Source organism: Xenopus laevis, chromosome 5L (assembly GCF_017654675.1).
Source record: "Xenopus laevis strain J_2021 chromosome 5L, Xenopus_laevis_v10.1, whole genome shotgun sequence".
Taxonomy (NCBI): Eukaryota; Metazoa; Chordata; class Amphibia; order Anura; family Pipidae; genus Xenopus; species Xenopus laevis.
The window spans coordinates 1686818-1702523 of NC_054379.1; positions in this window are offsets into that span (position 1 = coordinate 1686818).

Here is a 15706-nt window from a genome sequence, read left to right on the forward strand (position 1 = left end):
ATAAGCAGCTCTGTTTTTGGTGATTTTGGCCAAATCATTTAATTGTACTATATTGTAACTACACTCCTCTTTCAACCCATTCTCAATGTTGTACTTTAGTAGAGCTGTTACCCTGGAAGATAAGTTAAACATCCATGAGGTTGTAGCACCCACACAATTACCCTGTTAGTGGTGGTCTCATTCCTCTAAAAATGTGTTGTGTAGATCTGAGCGGTACAGGGAGAGGAGACCAGCCAATAGTATTAATACATTTATCAAGAGACACTTTGCACAGCCAGACAGGAATATATCAAAATATCAGTACAGGTATATATTGTGAAAACTAACTTTACTTTGTTGTGGGTATGGCAGTAAAGCAATTTTATCAGCATAAAGTGTATATGTGTGTACAAGTGTGTGTGTGTACAAGTGTATATGTGTGTACAGGTGTATGTCTGTGTACAAATGTGTGTACAAGTGTATGTGTGTGTACAAGTGTGTGTGTGTGTGTGTACAAGTGTATGTGTGTGTACAAATATGTGTGTGTACAAGTGTGTGTGTGTGTACAAGTGTGTGTGTGTGTGTAAAAGTGTGTGTGTGTACAAGTGTGCGTGTGTGTACAAGTGTGTGTGTGTACAAGTGTATGCTGTTAATGAGCTGTTGTCCTCTGCCATTCCTCATACATCTACATAGGAAGTGGTAGCAGGAGATGACAGTTGCTTGGCCCACCAGTAACAGTAACAAGCACACAGGTTCCTGTATTTCTAGTAACCCATAGCATTCAATCAGAATGCAGCATTTAGATGCCTGCTGTTTGGAACAATCATCGGATTGGAGATATGGAACAAAACCATAGACTTCAGTGTGACTCTTGGGCTCCTGGCAGTTGGAATTCCCAAGTGGAGTCCATGACATTACATCTGCAGCCAGGCACTTGTTTTGTGATTTGATAACATGGGTCATATATTTTATATAGCAAATAAGACTACACAAGGCAGCAGCCAACAAGTGGTAGAATTCACAGCAGCAGTTGTACTGTCAAAATGCATTTATCCACTAGATGCCACCATTGAGACAATGTCTACTGTACAAAACTACAAGACCAGCTTTCTGCCGCTGTGTGATTAGTAGAATTCTTACAAAAGTGCAGAGTAATAAATATACAAACAGGTGCTAATGTCATAGGCCTCCTTGGGTTCCCAAAATGAGTGTTCTGCTCATAGTTTCCATGTACAGAGCCAGAGTTACAGAAAATGGGGCCCCCATGCAATGCAGGAGACCTGGGGCTCCTATCTAGAGAAAGGATTGTATAAATCAAGGACATCCAACCTTCAGACCTTGAGCTGCTTTAGAATTAAGTCAAATCAACTGGACTTGCTGTGTTTTTTCTTGAAGACATTTCACCAGTCATCCAACTGGCTTTCCCAATTCAGAATTCTACAGATATACCATGACCTGGATGAGAATCTTCACAAACATATCTTGGATATATTTCTTCCCTGTTAATAACATTGACATTTAGTCTAAGTTTTTGTCTGGGAAAAAGCTGTGATAAAATGTTAGCTGTGGATGGACACCCCTAATGTATATACAATTATATAGGGATTCATCAGTCTTCATATTTTTGACTCCAAAGTAAAGATTGTTTAGTTGGGTGACATGATGTGATGAAGGACTACTGAGATGGGAGGGGGAAAGGAAAGTGCCCTAGAGAAGAGGAAAAGGGCCTCATACAGTCATGTGAAATAAGAGAAATGAAGCTGGAGACAAGCAGAAGATACAAGGGCTGATTTAGTAATTTGTAGGAACAATTACAGTTTGGGAACATGCGCTTTGTTCCTGCCTTTGTTGGTGCACAATAAGCAGTGTACGTGGCTCTTGAACAGGTATTAGGCTCCTCGTGCTTCTTGCCCTTGTACAATGGGATGATGGTAAATTCTGCCCTTTATTGCACCTTGGCACTGTTCTTATATGAGTCTTTAAAGTATGAATAGAATAGTGTACAGTGATCTACATTCAGCAACAATGCACCAATCAGTTAGGTCAAAGATTGCCCTTTTTATCAAAAACATTCAGCTCCCCGTCTATCTGAGGGACCAGTAGGGAAATAGTAGGACTCAAAGTCAGTTTTGCCATGTTTCTAAGAATTCTAGGGGGTGCATTCCTGTACCCCTTAGTGCTCCTGCATTTGTGAAAGGGGTTGTAATGAATGAGCCTTTTTGTGTAGGCAACCATATTCCAAGAAGCAACTGTGCAAGGTAAAGGCCACAGGAGAGGACAGCTCTCAAACTAGAGAAGAACATTTGATCTACAGTTGTACGTCCATAATAATCTATGGGTTTTCCTCCTTCCTCATGTTCTGTGGGAATCTTCACATCCGTGTTAGCTCTTCCACAAAGAAGCCAAGTTACATGGAAACCGTATATATATATAAACTGAACTCAGCAGCTGCAGAAAGTGGCATCAAAGCCCTTTAGTTCTAAAAAACCAAATGGAACTCCAATCAGCCCAACTATTCCAGCTAAACCTTTCCTTAAAAAGATATTTAGTCTTGGGAAAAATCTCTTTCCTGCTCCATGACTTTGTATTTGTCTGTGTAATAAAAATAATGCTTCATAGTAATTAATAGAATGGTACAATTGGGGCCAGAATAACTCACATATTGCCCCGGCTCTTGGTTTCCATAAGGTGGTCTCTGGGGTATTACATGGAAATGGACATTTTAGGAGCGATTCTGGGCTTTTATATATATCACCTAAATGTTTTTTAAAAAACTTTTTTCCACTTCCATTCACTAATGTCTCGTAATATTGTAAAATATGAGAAAAGAGGAAATTAGGCTCTGGAAGACAGGAATGAAATGTCGAAAAAACGGAAAATGAGGACATTTCTGATCACTTTAGTGGTACAAAAATAGATTGATTGATTGTGCTCTAATGCCTCCCCTTAGAGTAAGGCATCACTTTAACAGACAAGCCTGATGTATAATATTATATTCATATTCATGTCACTTACATGAGTGGTACGGGGGGGGGGGTTGACAAATATATCAGCAATTAAAGAAAAAATAATAATAAAATGACATTATTATTCAATTTCAGCTAAAATGTCAATTTTGTAATATTCTTTTTCTCCGGGTTTCAAGACATGAGCAACGTTTAACATTAAATAAAGGCTAAGAGGAATAGTGGACTCACTTATTCTGCACTCTAGACTTGTGTGTCTGGGGCTTATCCCCAATTACTGGGCCCCAACCATGGACAGTTACTTTATGGCATTCCCTCCTATTTCCCAGTACTGTTTCTTTGTGGGGACATTTACACTTATTGTCATGTCCTTCCCTATGGGGCATTAACCTTTCTTTTAGGGTTCAAACCCTATTTAAGCATAAAATTACCACTCTTGTTATCACTATCTACACCCCTATAAATGCAGTTATAAATATAAATGTAGATTTCTAGCTGACAAACTTGCAGTTTTGCCTTTATACATCCCTATGGCATAGCATTCAGTAGTGACTTTGTACTGGTGAAACACCTTGTATCTCGTATTTGCTCATTCCTGGCCACTGGACTATGGGGGCTAAATTCCTAATACTGGGTAAAACGCACTAGTACAGTAACCTATAACAATCACACCAATGTTTCAAACATTATCAAGGAACTTGCCTGAAAAAGCTAAGCCCTTGCTGGTTGCTATAAATCACTGCCCAGGAGAACATAAAAGTCAAGTTAAAACTACTGGGAGGTGCCAAGTTGTTATTCCCTCCCCATTGATTATAGTTCCAACCTTTTACTCCAGATCGGTACTTCTCTACTTCAATGAACACACCAGCCCAGGTTACTACTTGCTTATATAGTGAATAATGTTCTCCTTACTGTAAAATATAAGGATACTGTTACAGACTGTAGATTAGATGCCTGGAGGCTTCAAGAAGACCAACCTCTTAAGTGTAGCAAGAGAGCCCCTCCAACACCGGTCTTCAACAATGCCCTTTTGGGACCCTAGAACTTTCTGCTCCGAGATTGATGGCAGAGAATGATCCAGTAACTTTGTGGTCAGACAGAGACATAATTGAGGTCAGGTAAAGGGTCTTAGGCGGGCGAAATTGTTTTATAGTCAGAAACACGGAGACAGAGTCATAAACCAGCAACCAAGGCTTAAGATAGGAAAACACAGAAAACAAACAGAAAGGGCTATTTTGTCTAAAACTTGGTGCATAAAAATGTGTGTGCGTCCAGATGAACGGAAGAGTCATGGTAAGAGTCATGGTAAAAGCACGGACAGTCGGACTGCACAGAAAGACCCAAGGACTGGTGCACCATAAGGGAGGAAGCTTCACCAATCTCCCATGGCTCCTAACAGATATCACTTACAGGATATTCATGGCTCTTCTGTATAATATATATTTATATTTATATTTAGGATACAAGTTCCCGTAAATGGAATTTTTCCACTCAAATGTGACTCTGCTTTATACTTGGGGACAATGATAAAGAAGAAATCATCGATTTGGCCTGTGGTTGTTTTTTCGATGAACATCTCTTATACAAGCACCAGTCATTACCTTCATTTAGAGTCTTGCAAATAAATAATGAAAAAAAAGAATTCAATTTTTTTGTTGTTGTGACATCTGAATACAAATATACAAATTAAAACCAGCTGACAATGATCAAGAAAGGCTGTAACAATCTCATATACACTATACGCAATGTGTAGCTGTTTATATGAACATCTTGTAGGAAATCTGGACTGGATGTGAGCTGGATATATATATATATAGATACAGAGATACAGATGAGCTGCTACAACTGTTCCCTTTCACTATAATGTCAGTAGGTTTAACAGTTTAGCCCTGTAGATGCACATCTTGCAAACAGAACCCTCTAGAGTATTGTGTGTTCCCATCAGGGCTGGATTCCATTCTGGTGCTACCCAAGCCACCAAACCTCCAAAGTCCATCAACCCCTTCAAATGACCCCCAGTGCACATACTTTTAGCACATTGAGAGTCTACACAAGTACATGTGCAAGTGAGGAAAGTGCAATCGAGCACAATCGCCATGTTTTCTCCCACAATGCAAAGGGATGATGTTCTTAATGCAATTGTGGTGTGCCTACTGCAACTGCATCCAGTTCTCCAAAATGAACTCAACTGCACATATGCATGCTTTGTCACCAATCTGGTACAGTTGCGCTTCCATGCGTCATTTCCTTTGGTTGTTGGTGTCATTTCCATTGTTCAACATGTGATGCATGCACAACTGCAACTGAACTGCAGCAATTAAGGTAGGGTGCTAAGGGGATCATGGAGCTACGGCTGGGTCTGGTGGGACCAAGAGAAAAGGATGAGTTTCACCCATCACTAGTGGCAATAGCTCCAAGGATCCCATGCATCAACAGAAGCATCAGCATTTAATTCGTGAATGGAAGTGGAACTATACACAAGTGCGAAGACACAAGTATCTTACTTGCAACTGATTGCATTGAAAGCATGAGGACCGCGAAGCAAACTTGGTTGTGTGGAGGGCATCTTCAAACAGGAATCGGAGAAGCCAAACTTGTTAAAATGAAGAATCTTTATTATTCCTTGTTAAAACACACACCATGCGAGCAGGCAGGGGAACAGCTTAACGCGTTTCGTGACCTATAGTCACTTCATCAGAAGCTAGTGCGCCCCCTGTGGTTGTCTAGCGTATAAAACCACTACAATTAAAAATGCTAATTAAATTAAGACCAAAGGTCACTTCGCACATATCAATGAGTAAATCTACATTGAATACATTCAATTTGTGTTAAAGAGATACTCATAATAATGATATAGTAATGTAAATAATATAGCAGCTAGGCAAAGCAAAGTGAGTCAGAATCACCCAAAAGGAGAGAAAAATGGAAAGATTAAAAAATCAAAAAAATCAAGAAAAAACTCTAGAAAAATCTAAATATTCAAAAAATCAGAAATCCAAAACAATCAAAAAAATCAAAAAAATTTGAAAAATATGAAAAATCAAAAATTCCAAAAACCAAGAAATCAGCAAAATCGAAACAATTTATAAATTTAGACAATGTTACTACAATGGTACTACAAAAAATGTAGTACTACAAAGAACTAATGGTGTAAATAGATTAATAAAATATAAATACATTTTTTTGAAATGTGTTTATGGATTTACTTTAGAGGTAATGATCAATGACACCATGCTCATGTATGTCAGAAAGTATAAATTTAAGGTTAGCTATGCCAAAGGGGATCTATTGTCCCAAAGAGGGAAGGGAAAAAAGGGTCAGTATTATTACATAAACATCTGTTGACTAAAAGGAAATAAAGGTCTATATCCACGATCAAATTAGCGGCCAGTAAAGCAACTCAACTCCCACTCTCTATTCAAACCATGGGGAGCTAAAGTGTAGATCCAAAAAGCTTCTCTTCTCAAAAGAGAGACTTGAACATCACCCAGGACTGCAACTGCACTTATAGCTGTACACGAGCCTTTCTGATTTCTATAGGTAACGAGACCTGAGTAAAGTTTGCACTTTTATCACATACATATAAAGGTTTTGCAGAGACCCCACCAGTGTGAACCCTGTTACCAATACGGCCTCAAAAATACAAAAAGATTTGACAGATTTGCATTTTGATCACAGATACATCTGCATTTTCTAATGTCGATTTGTGTAAAAATAGCAAATTGCCCTGGGTATTTTTTATGCATTCGTCTAATTTAAACTGTAAAATTACAGGAATATCCCATTGGCTTTTCAGTAGAGATGTAATTTAGCCTCAGCCCATTGCTGTATAAACATAAAAGTGCCACATGCTATTTGCTAAGGCCGGGGCTGCTCCTCACACCTGCAAAGGCCATTTCAATGCAGTTATGAAACAGAGCGGGACTTGTTCCCATGTAAAATGAAACCCCCCATGATGTCATAAGGGAATCCTTGAATGTAATTTGGACATGTAGAATTGTGCAGCTGGAGGAAGGTCAAGGAGCAGGCCTGTACATTACCCATTCCTGTTTGAGCATAAATAAAACCAACACAGTTCTTTCCAGTGCCAAAAAACGATGGCAACGCAGATTTTTTACTGACACTTTATGATTATCCAAAAACAGAGGCTTTCCCTGGTTCAGGCAAAATGACTGGTGTGCGGCCAATCTGCAGAATGAGCGGCTTTTACATGTCTTAAAAAATAAACTGATAGGAACCAGGGCTCATCTTAACCCTCTCTTGTTTAGAAATCACCATTGAGAAGGTGCCGCACTAATTTACTTTAATCTAGAAACAATCATGAAAGTGTAACATTTGATTTATTTCTGGAAGATAATAAGATGCAATGGTTTTCTCATTGATAAACAATTTCCAAGCTACAAGTGCATGAGTTTATACTGAGATATACGTTTGCAGACATTATGGCACTAACTGCAGGTATATTCAGGGACAGCAACACCCTTTTTATTCTGACATTGGTATTTTATTATTTCAGTTCAGACAAGTATATAGGGGAAATAATATATTGACCCTTTAGTTCCATTACTTGCTAATAACACAATTACATATTGTAAGGCACTGCTGGGATTTGAGCCAGGAACCTCTGGGTTTCAGGCACTCCATACCCTATTATCCTCTAGGCCAGATGAGCAGCTAGCAAACATGCTCATTAGATATCACTTGTCCTTTCCTATCTGGTTCCAGCAACCTTATTGGTTGGATGAGGTCAACCAATCAGAGCTGACTCTGCCCTATATAAGCCCCATCACCTAATTTTCTGAGCTTGAGCATTGGCCTCTGCTTCCTGAGCACTGCGGCATGTTACATAGTTACATAGTTAAATCGGGTTGAAAAAAGACAGTCCATTCAGTTCAAATGAAAACCCAGCCCCATACACACACCCCTCCATACTTTCACATAAATTATATATTTATCCATATCTATACTAATTATAGAGTTTAGTATCACAATAGCATCTGGCTTGTCCTTGCTCTGGCTCTTGACTCCAGATTGTCTTGTTCCTGATGTGTTCCCGACTCTAGTCCTGCTCAGTCCTGTTCTTGCTCCAGTCCATTCCTGTTCCAGCCAGTCACCAATTCATTGCCCACACTGTCCCTATCCTGGTAAGCCTGTTCCTCACTCTTTGCCCACTCCTCCTGCTCCATTCTGTCTCCAGTTCTTCATCTGCTCCATCCTGGTCTCTGCTCCCACTCATCTCCCTGTCACTGGTTCATTGCCCACTCTGTCCTTATCCTGCCGGACCTTGACTCCTCCCCCTCATCACCCCCTGATCTTGTTCCTAACCTTCAGTCACCCCATTTCTATCTATAGGCAGAACACCAGTCCATGCCTGAAGGACACTTTTCTCTCCACAATCCCTTAATATCCCTTAAACATACCTGTATATATGTAGGACTGTGTTGATGCCATGCAGTAATAAGAAATCATACACATATACACTTATCTAATACGTATGAAAAACTGTAGAGGGAATATGGGGTTTGTCAACTTAAAGCCCAGCATATATTGCTAAGATACAACTGGCTGTAGTACAACAACATCAAGGAGAGGTCCAGGCTTAGTGTCAGGTCTGTACTGAGAATGAAAATAGGCCCTGACATTTCAGGTACAAAGAGGCCCAAACAGCCCCCAGCAGCCCACTAAATACTGACTTTCTATGGGACCTTATAGCAGCCCCTCTGGCATTTGCCAGCACCCACAGATTGCCAGTCCAGGCCTGTTTAGTGTTATTTTTATACAAAATCTCCCAGTGGAGCTTACAAGTCCCTAATTAAATGAACACACTATGGTCAATTTCACGGCAAGCCAATTAACCTTCTTACATGTTTTGGGGTTTGGGAGGACCCAGAGGAAACCCATGCAGATACGTTCTACGCAGATAGTCCCTAGTCAAATATAGAAGCCCAGTGTTGCATGGCAGAATTGCTAACCACTGTGCTGCCTGCTATTCTAGCCCCTTGGAAGGTTCTAGCACTTGGTGAAGCAACTGATCTTGCAGAGAATCTAAAATGTGCACGATCAAAGCTCCTGCTTCTGTTTGTACTTTAAGAAGAGAGTCAGAGGTAATTGTTAGGGTGTGTTATTGAGACGAGATCTCACAAGTGGTGCTCACTGCTCAGGTGTAAGTGTGCCAAACAGCTGAGACCTCTGTACATAGAACCCAACTTCTGCCAGCAACCAGTCAGCCTACATTTATCATTATAGGGGATACTGGATTTACATGATGAGACTTTTTTAAGACTCCAAAACATTGTCTTGATATTTTATAGATTCTAGTTACATAAAAATAGGTCTTGCCTGAGTTTTGATGTCTTTGTGCCACCACACATGCCATCATTATGTTACACTGTTACACCAACTTATGTCTGTTAGGGTCTATTTAGAAGTAAATTCATTGGCATGCAGTTTCCATGACATTCCATATAGACGAGTGGGGGTGCAGAAAGTAGATTGCAGGGGTGGTGTCAATATTTTGGGGTCTCATGTAGACCAATTCAGTCTCTCCAAATGGTCTACTGAAACTAACATTCTCTTACTACTATTTATATGATTTAAACTACAACCCAAGAGAGGAGATCAACAACCCTATTAACCAGAACCTCTCAGTTTCCCAGCCTCACCAGGTCTGCTTCATAAGCACTGAACATACAATTTTGGCTGCCAATACAAGAATGAAGCACAAACATTCCCCTGCACTCACCTTCCTCCCCTTTCTCCAACCAGCAGCAGCAAAGATCTAGCCCGGCTCCCCCTTATCAATGTCAACCAAGAGCACAAACCCATAACCTTGTTGTGCTTATGCTCAGTTGGGAGTCAACCAGTCACAATGGCTGCCCAACTTGCTTTGCAACATCATTATGGAGGGAGTAAGACCATTTTAGTGGGTTTCCTTGATGGAATTGTGTTGGGTGGCTTCAGGGTGCTCCTGGTGAAGGTGCCCCAGATTTCCTGGTTTCAAATAGAAAAGAAAACATTTCTTTCTTTTGTGATAAAGATGAGCAACTGGATTTGTTAAGTTTGATGATTTTCTGAATTATGTCTCCAATCACAAAGAACAGAAATGCAGCCCGAAAAACTGTTGCTTCTTTTGATGAAATAACGGGGTCAGAGAAGGGCGTAACAGGAAGCGACATCACAACTGTGATCAAAATCAAAAAAAATCTTTGTTGCTTTTTTTCTTAAATTCATTTAGCATTCAAAGTATTTGTCAGCTTGCTAAACATACATGTTTCTATAGTCTTAAAGGCCCTGTAATGTTAGAGCGAACATGCCCGTGTCTCATTTGAGTTAGTATGGGGTCAGAGAGTAGCACGTGCTCTAATGAGCTCACCCCTAATACAAAATAGAAGTGACAGATTTATAGACCCTTTGGGATACTCCGAGTGCACTTGCAAAACTCCCAGAAACCCATCAATACTCCTCTACGTCAAAGCATTTGCAATTACAACCCATTGAAACAAGATCTTTGGAGCCAAAAGAGCTAAGTCTCAAATACAGTACAATATAAAAGTCCCACTGCCGATAAAACCCCAGAGCTTGTAGTCCTTTTAGGCAATTTAATAAGCTTTGCTTTGCAGTTGTTGACAGTTGCACAGAATGACAGATCCGATATATAACACTGCGTAAGGTAAAAGCATGCCCTTTTGATTTATTTCTTGATGAATGAGCCAATCGCTGCTTGTCATTTGATTCTTATTAATTAACCAAATATTTATGTTCCAGAAAACGTAGAAAAGGAAACATGTTAATAAGCTTTATTCTGAAGTTTGCTTTTACAGATGGAAAAATAGCACGTCAACATATTTTCCATAGCGACGGAACCTATTTATAGTGAATGTTTTGGCTTGCCTAAAGCAGTCTACCACCTGTTTTGCGCAGGTTGTTTTTGGGGGAATGATGTAAATAAGAAAAAGTCGTCATTTTGTGTCCCTTGAAAACAAATTTAATCAACATTAAAGGGCACACGTTGGTTACTGAGAAGGGGTCGGTTTTATCTGATGGCTAATGGTGACACACTTTATATGCTTTCTATGTCATGTAGTAACCAATCATTTTTCTATAGGCAATTTATTACTATATGAAAAATGTTTTTATGGCCCCTCCCTTTCATTTGTGGATACTAGGAATAGGGGACTTGGTAATTGGAGGACTTGAAATTGGCAAATAGTCCCTTTTGTGGAGGCTAAGTCTACATCTTCTTTATTCTCCACCTATGTTTATAGTTAATCAACTAGGACTTGCATTGAGTGACCCATTCATCTTAGGTAAAGAGCACCATCCAGTAAAGCTTCTAAAGCCTTGCTCTTGATGCATACTACCATCAAAACAAGTCAAGTTTATGTTGATCTAAAATTCCAGTGTAATAGCATGCACCAACGAAACTCGCATACAAATTCCAGTTCAAGCCTAGCTTGGAGGTCCATCCTTTGGCCAGGGCTCTCATTAGCGTATAACAAAGTTACCAGTATAGGAAAACATTTGGGTATCAGCCATTCAGTCATAGTTACAAACATTTTCCATGTCCACAATATTTTTGCCCTAAATCTCACCCTAGTTGGCCTTCAGCCTGGGCTTTTAGGTGTCTTTTGGAGAGCAAATAGTCATCTGCCCCAACACACATTCATTTTAGGTAGGGATGTAGCGAACCGCCGATAATGTGTTCGCGAACGCCGTTCGCGAACACCGGCAAAAAATGCGAACAGTTTGCGAACAGTTCGCGAACTTCGAACATCCGAAAATCGTTCGATTCGAACGATCGAAGGATTTTAATCGTTTGATCGAACGATTTTCGTTCGAATCTAACGAAAATCGTTCGATTTTAGCGATCGAATGGTCGAATGGTCGAACGATTTTGACGCGAAAGCCTATTGGCGAACGTCGCGCGACGTTCGCGAACTTGCGGCGGACGCGAACAGCCGATGTTCGCGCGAACAAGTTCGCCGCAGAACAGTCCGCGACATCCCTAATTGTAGGTCACCCTGTCACTTTTTCAGGCCCCCTGAAGGCAGCGCCACAGTTTGAAAACTACTGGTAAACACTTAGTTAATGAAAGTGTAAATTGAGTCAATTTCAGTGTGTCCATACATGTAGACTCATATCAGTGTAAAGTCTGTAGGAGCAACACTGAAAGTAGAACCTACTCAAGGTAAGTTGATCATTCCAGGGTGCCAGGGTACATATTGCACATTGGGGTACCAGGTCAGCTGCTAGCGTTGGACTGGGATGCCAGAAAACCTTAGACCATGAGCCCATTCTCTAAGCTAATTTTCTTCCACTTCTCACTCAACCTTTTTATTTTCTTAGTGCTTTTCTTTACATGATATACTCTATTCTCCATCTATCTGGCCCCTTTCTTTCCATAAAGAATTAGAGAATGAACATGAAACTGTTACAAATGCTTAGAACCCCTGGGCCCATCAAGAGTTCTCCTGGTATGCTGGTGGGCCAGTCCCACACTGAACATATATAGAGCTTTGTTCAGCATGTGATTTTGCACTTCCCATGTTCATTTCCAACTAGCAATACAGAACAATTGAGCTTGATTTAAATTACCCAAAACAAGCCAGTGCAATGGGCACAGTTCGATGTCTGAGGATCCAACCCACACTGCACACAAGACTGGTGTAATCTATGTAAGACAAGTTTGTGCCCAGTTTAACATCACTGAGGGTTCCATGCCAAGTGAAGAAGACTCACCGGCCTCTAACTAGGAACTGTTGTTCTTCTTCATACAATTTATTTACATTCACACGTTTCTACCGGCTGTGCTGCAAAATGTTAGAAAACGAAGAGCCATTCCTGAGCTGAATGGGAACGTGTGGAGCAAAGAGAATTTGAGAAAGAAAAGATGAAATAGATAACATAAGATACAGGGCAGCAGGCGATGGCATTTCCAGATGCAGAAACGTTATATATAGACGTCTAAATACGGCAAAGGTCCTGGGGATTGTAAAATGTTACCTTTGGCTCAGATGCTCTTGTGTTCTCTATTGTTGGATCTGGTAATTACATTAGATACTTGTGCAGAACAGAATCGAAATGCAACGTTAACAATGCTGCTCCCAGCTGACTCCTCAATGTCTCCAGATAGAGATGGTCATAGTGAAGGGAACAGATACACGGACAATTCTTCATAGACTTTTGCTGCTGCTCCATTTAGTTTACTTTAAATAGACCGGAAAGAATGAGGCATAATTTATGGTGTGCAGTCAATATACTGCATACAGATTAACCCCCACACCAGCACAATTAACCCCGTCTTCCCTAACCACTACCCCCATGGCAAGAGTAATTCACAGGTTTCATGGCTGCTATTTTCTTGTAACCATCACTCCTGCAATTTCAAATTTAAATTAACTTTTAGTACAACGTCAAGAGGGATATTTTGAGACAATTTGCAATTGGTTGTCATTTATTATTATTTGTGGTTTTTGACTTATTTAGCTTTTTATTCAGCAGCTCTCCAGTTTGTAATTTCAGCCATCTGGTTGCTAGGGTCCAAATTACCCTAGCAACCATGCACTGATTTGAATGAGAGACTGGAATATGAATAGGAGAGGCCTGAATAGAAAGATGAGGAATAAAAAGTAACAATAACAATAAATGTGTGGCCTTACAGAGCATTTGTTTTTATATGGGGTCAGTGACCCCCATTTGAAAACTGGAAAGAGTCACAAGGAGAAACTATAAAAACAAATAATGAAGACTAATTGAAAAGTTGCTTAGAATTAGCCATTCTATAACATACTAAAAGTTAACTTAAAGGTGAATCACCCCTTTACCTGCCCCACAGATAAAATCAGGAATCATCTGTCATTCTTTATAAATATATCCAGCTTTATCCGCCCCTGGCAACAGGTACCCCTATTTATTTGTCCCTGGCGACTGAATAACCCCACACCCAGTTCTGCTCAATCCAAATTGTTTCATGTACGAATAAATGAGCTGCAAGAACTGCCAATGAAGAGAATGGGTGGGGGGCACCTAACACGGACGGCAGGTGTTTCCTACGTTTAGACTGTACCCTAATTATAGTATGGGAACCTATAGCTGCTATATGAGGGGAGTGGGAGTAAATAAATAGTTATGGGCGAATAAATTCACCAGGCACGATTTTGCGCTCAATTTCAGCGTTTCGCCGCCGGCGAATAAATCCTCGAATCTCTAGGGAAAATTCATCTGCGAAATTTTGCAGGCGACAAAATTTTTTGGACGTGCGTACGAAAAGTTGGCATTGACTTTAACGCCAGTGTCAGCTTGGACGTGCCATAAATTTCCAATTTTCAAAATTTATCATGAAAATGCCAAATTTTCAAGATTTTTTTGTGAAAATGCCCAATGTGAAATTTTGCCGGCGTCAAAATTTTTTGGACATGCGTACGAAAAGTTGCTTGCGTCAAAACCAACACTATTTGGATGCCCATTGACTTTAACGCCAGTGTCAGCTTGGACGCGCCATCAATTTTTTCCGTGAAAATGCCCAATTTTCAAAATTTTTTGGTGAAAATGTCAGAATTTCACGTTTTTCTCGTGAAACGTTCTAATTTCACGATTTTACAGCAAATTTTTCGCTGTTCCATGAATTTCGCGAATTTTCAGGCGAAGCAAAACTGGAGAAATTCGCCCATCACAATAAGTAAAATGTTTAGCACCAGCACTAGGTGGCAGTGCAGTTCTTCAAGCTTGAGATTAGAAAGGTAAGTCGGAATTTACAGTTGATACATCAGAGGAATTTGCTGTAAGTACAATGAACATCAAACACACGTCCAGCTGCCCTTCTATAATCCCAATAGTCACATAAAACATATGTCATATGCCATAACCAAAGTAACATATTACAGCCCTGTAGAAATCTGCTGGGTTTGTAATGAAATATCTCCTCTGACATAACATAGATGTACAAGTAAACTCCCTTAATTGTAGGCCTGAGCTCACAATTCCATCATTCCATAAACAAAGGCAATTCTTACAATTTCTTTCTCCTTAGATCTCTGTGCAGATTACTGTGTAAGAACGTACGCATGCGTCCTGTTCGGCGCAGGCGCGGGCGCGGTAATGCGTGCCGGCGCGTGACGCGGACGCCGGCGACGGTCGCTGACGCGGTGGCGACGGTCGCGGGCGCAGGGACGTAGGCGGAAATGCCTGTGACGGACGTGCTGGCGTCAGTTCTGCGACGTCAGCGTGAGGACGCTAGTTTGGCGCCAAAAGATATGTATTTAAACCAGATCCAAACTAACATGCATTGCCTGGTTATTAGGTTAATTACTGAAACCCTAGAATCTCTTACTACTTGAATTTCCTGTTGTGACCCTGCCTGAACCTGGACTACGATTTCTGCTGCCTGCCTCAACCCTTCTGCTTGTCTTATCGTTACGAACCTCGCTGCCTGCCTTGACTACCTCGGACTTCCTGACTACGACCTTGCCTCATCCTCTGTACCGCGTTTGATAGTCTCATTGGCTACTCTCCACAACCCTGCTCCCTGTTCCATCCCAGGTGGGTAGTGGTTGCGTGAGGCGCTTGTGAGTTCGAAATCTTCAGCTCCAGCTCCTTCTCCGCCTGGATCACACCGGTAAGCCTGACATACTGGGACTGATTTCTAAGCACTTGGTAAGACTCGTTTAGCAATGCAATAAGTGCTTGAGAGCTAAGGGGCTTAAAAACTGCTCCCCAATGGGGACAAATATTGCACCTGTAGCATTGGATGGTGCAAGTTGCAC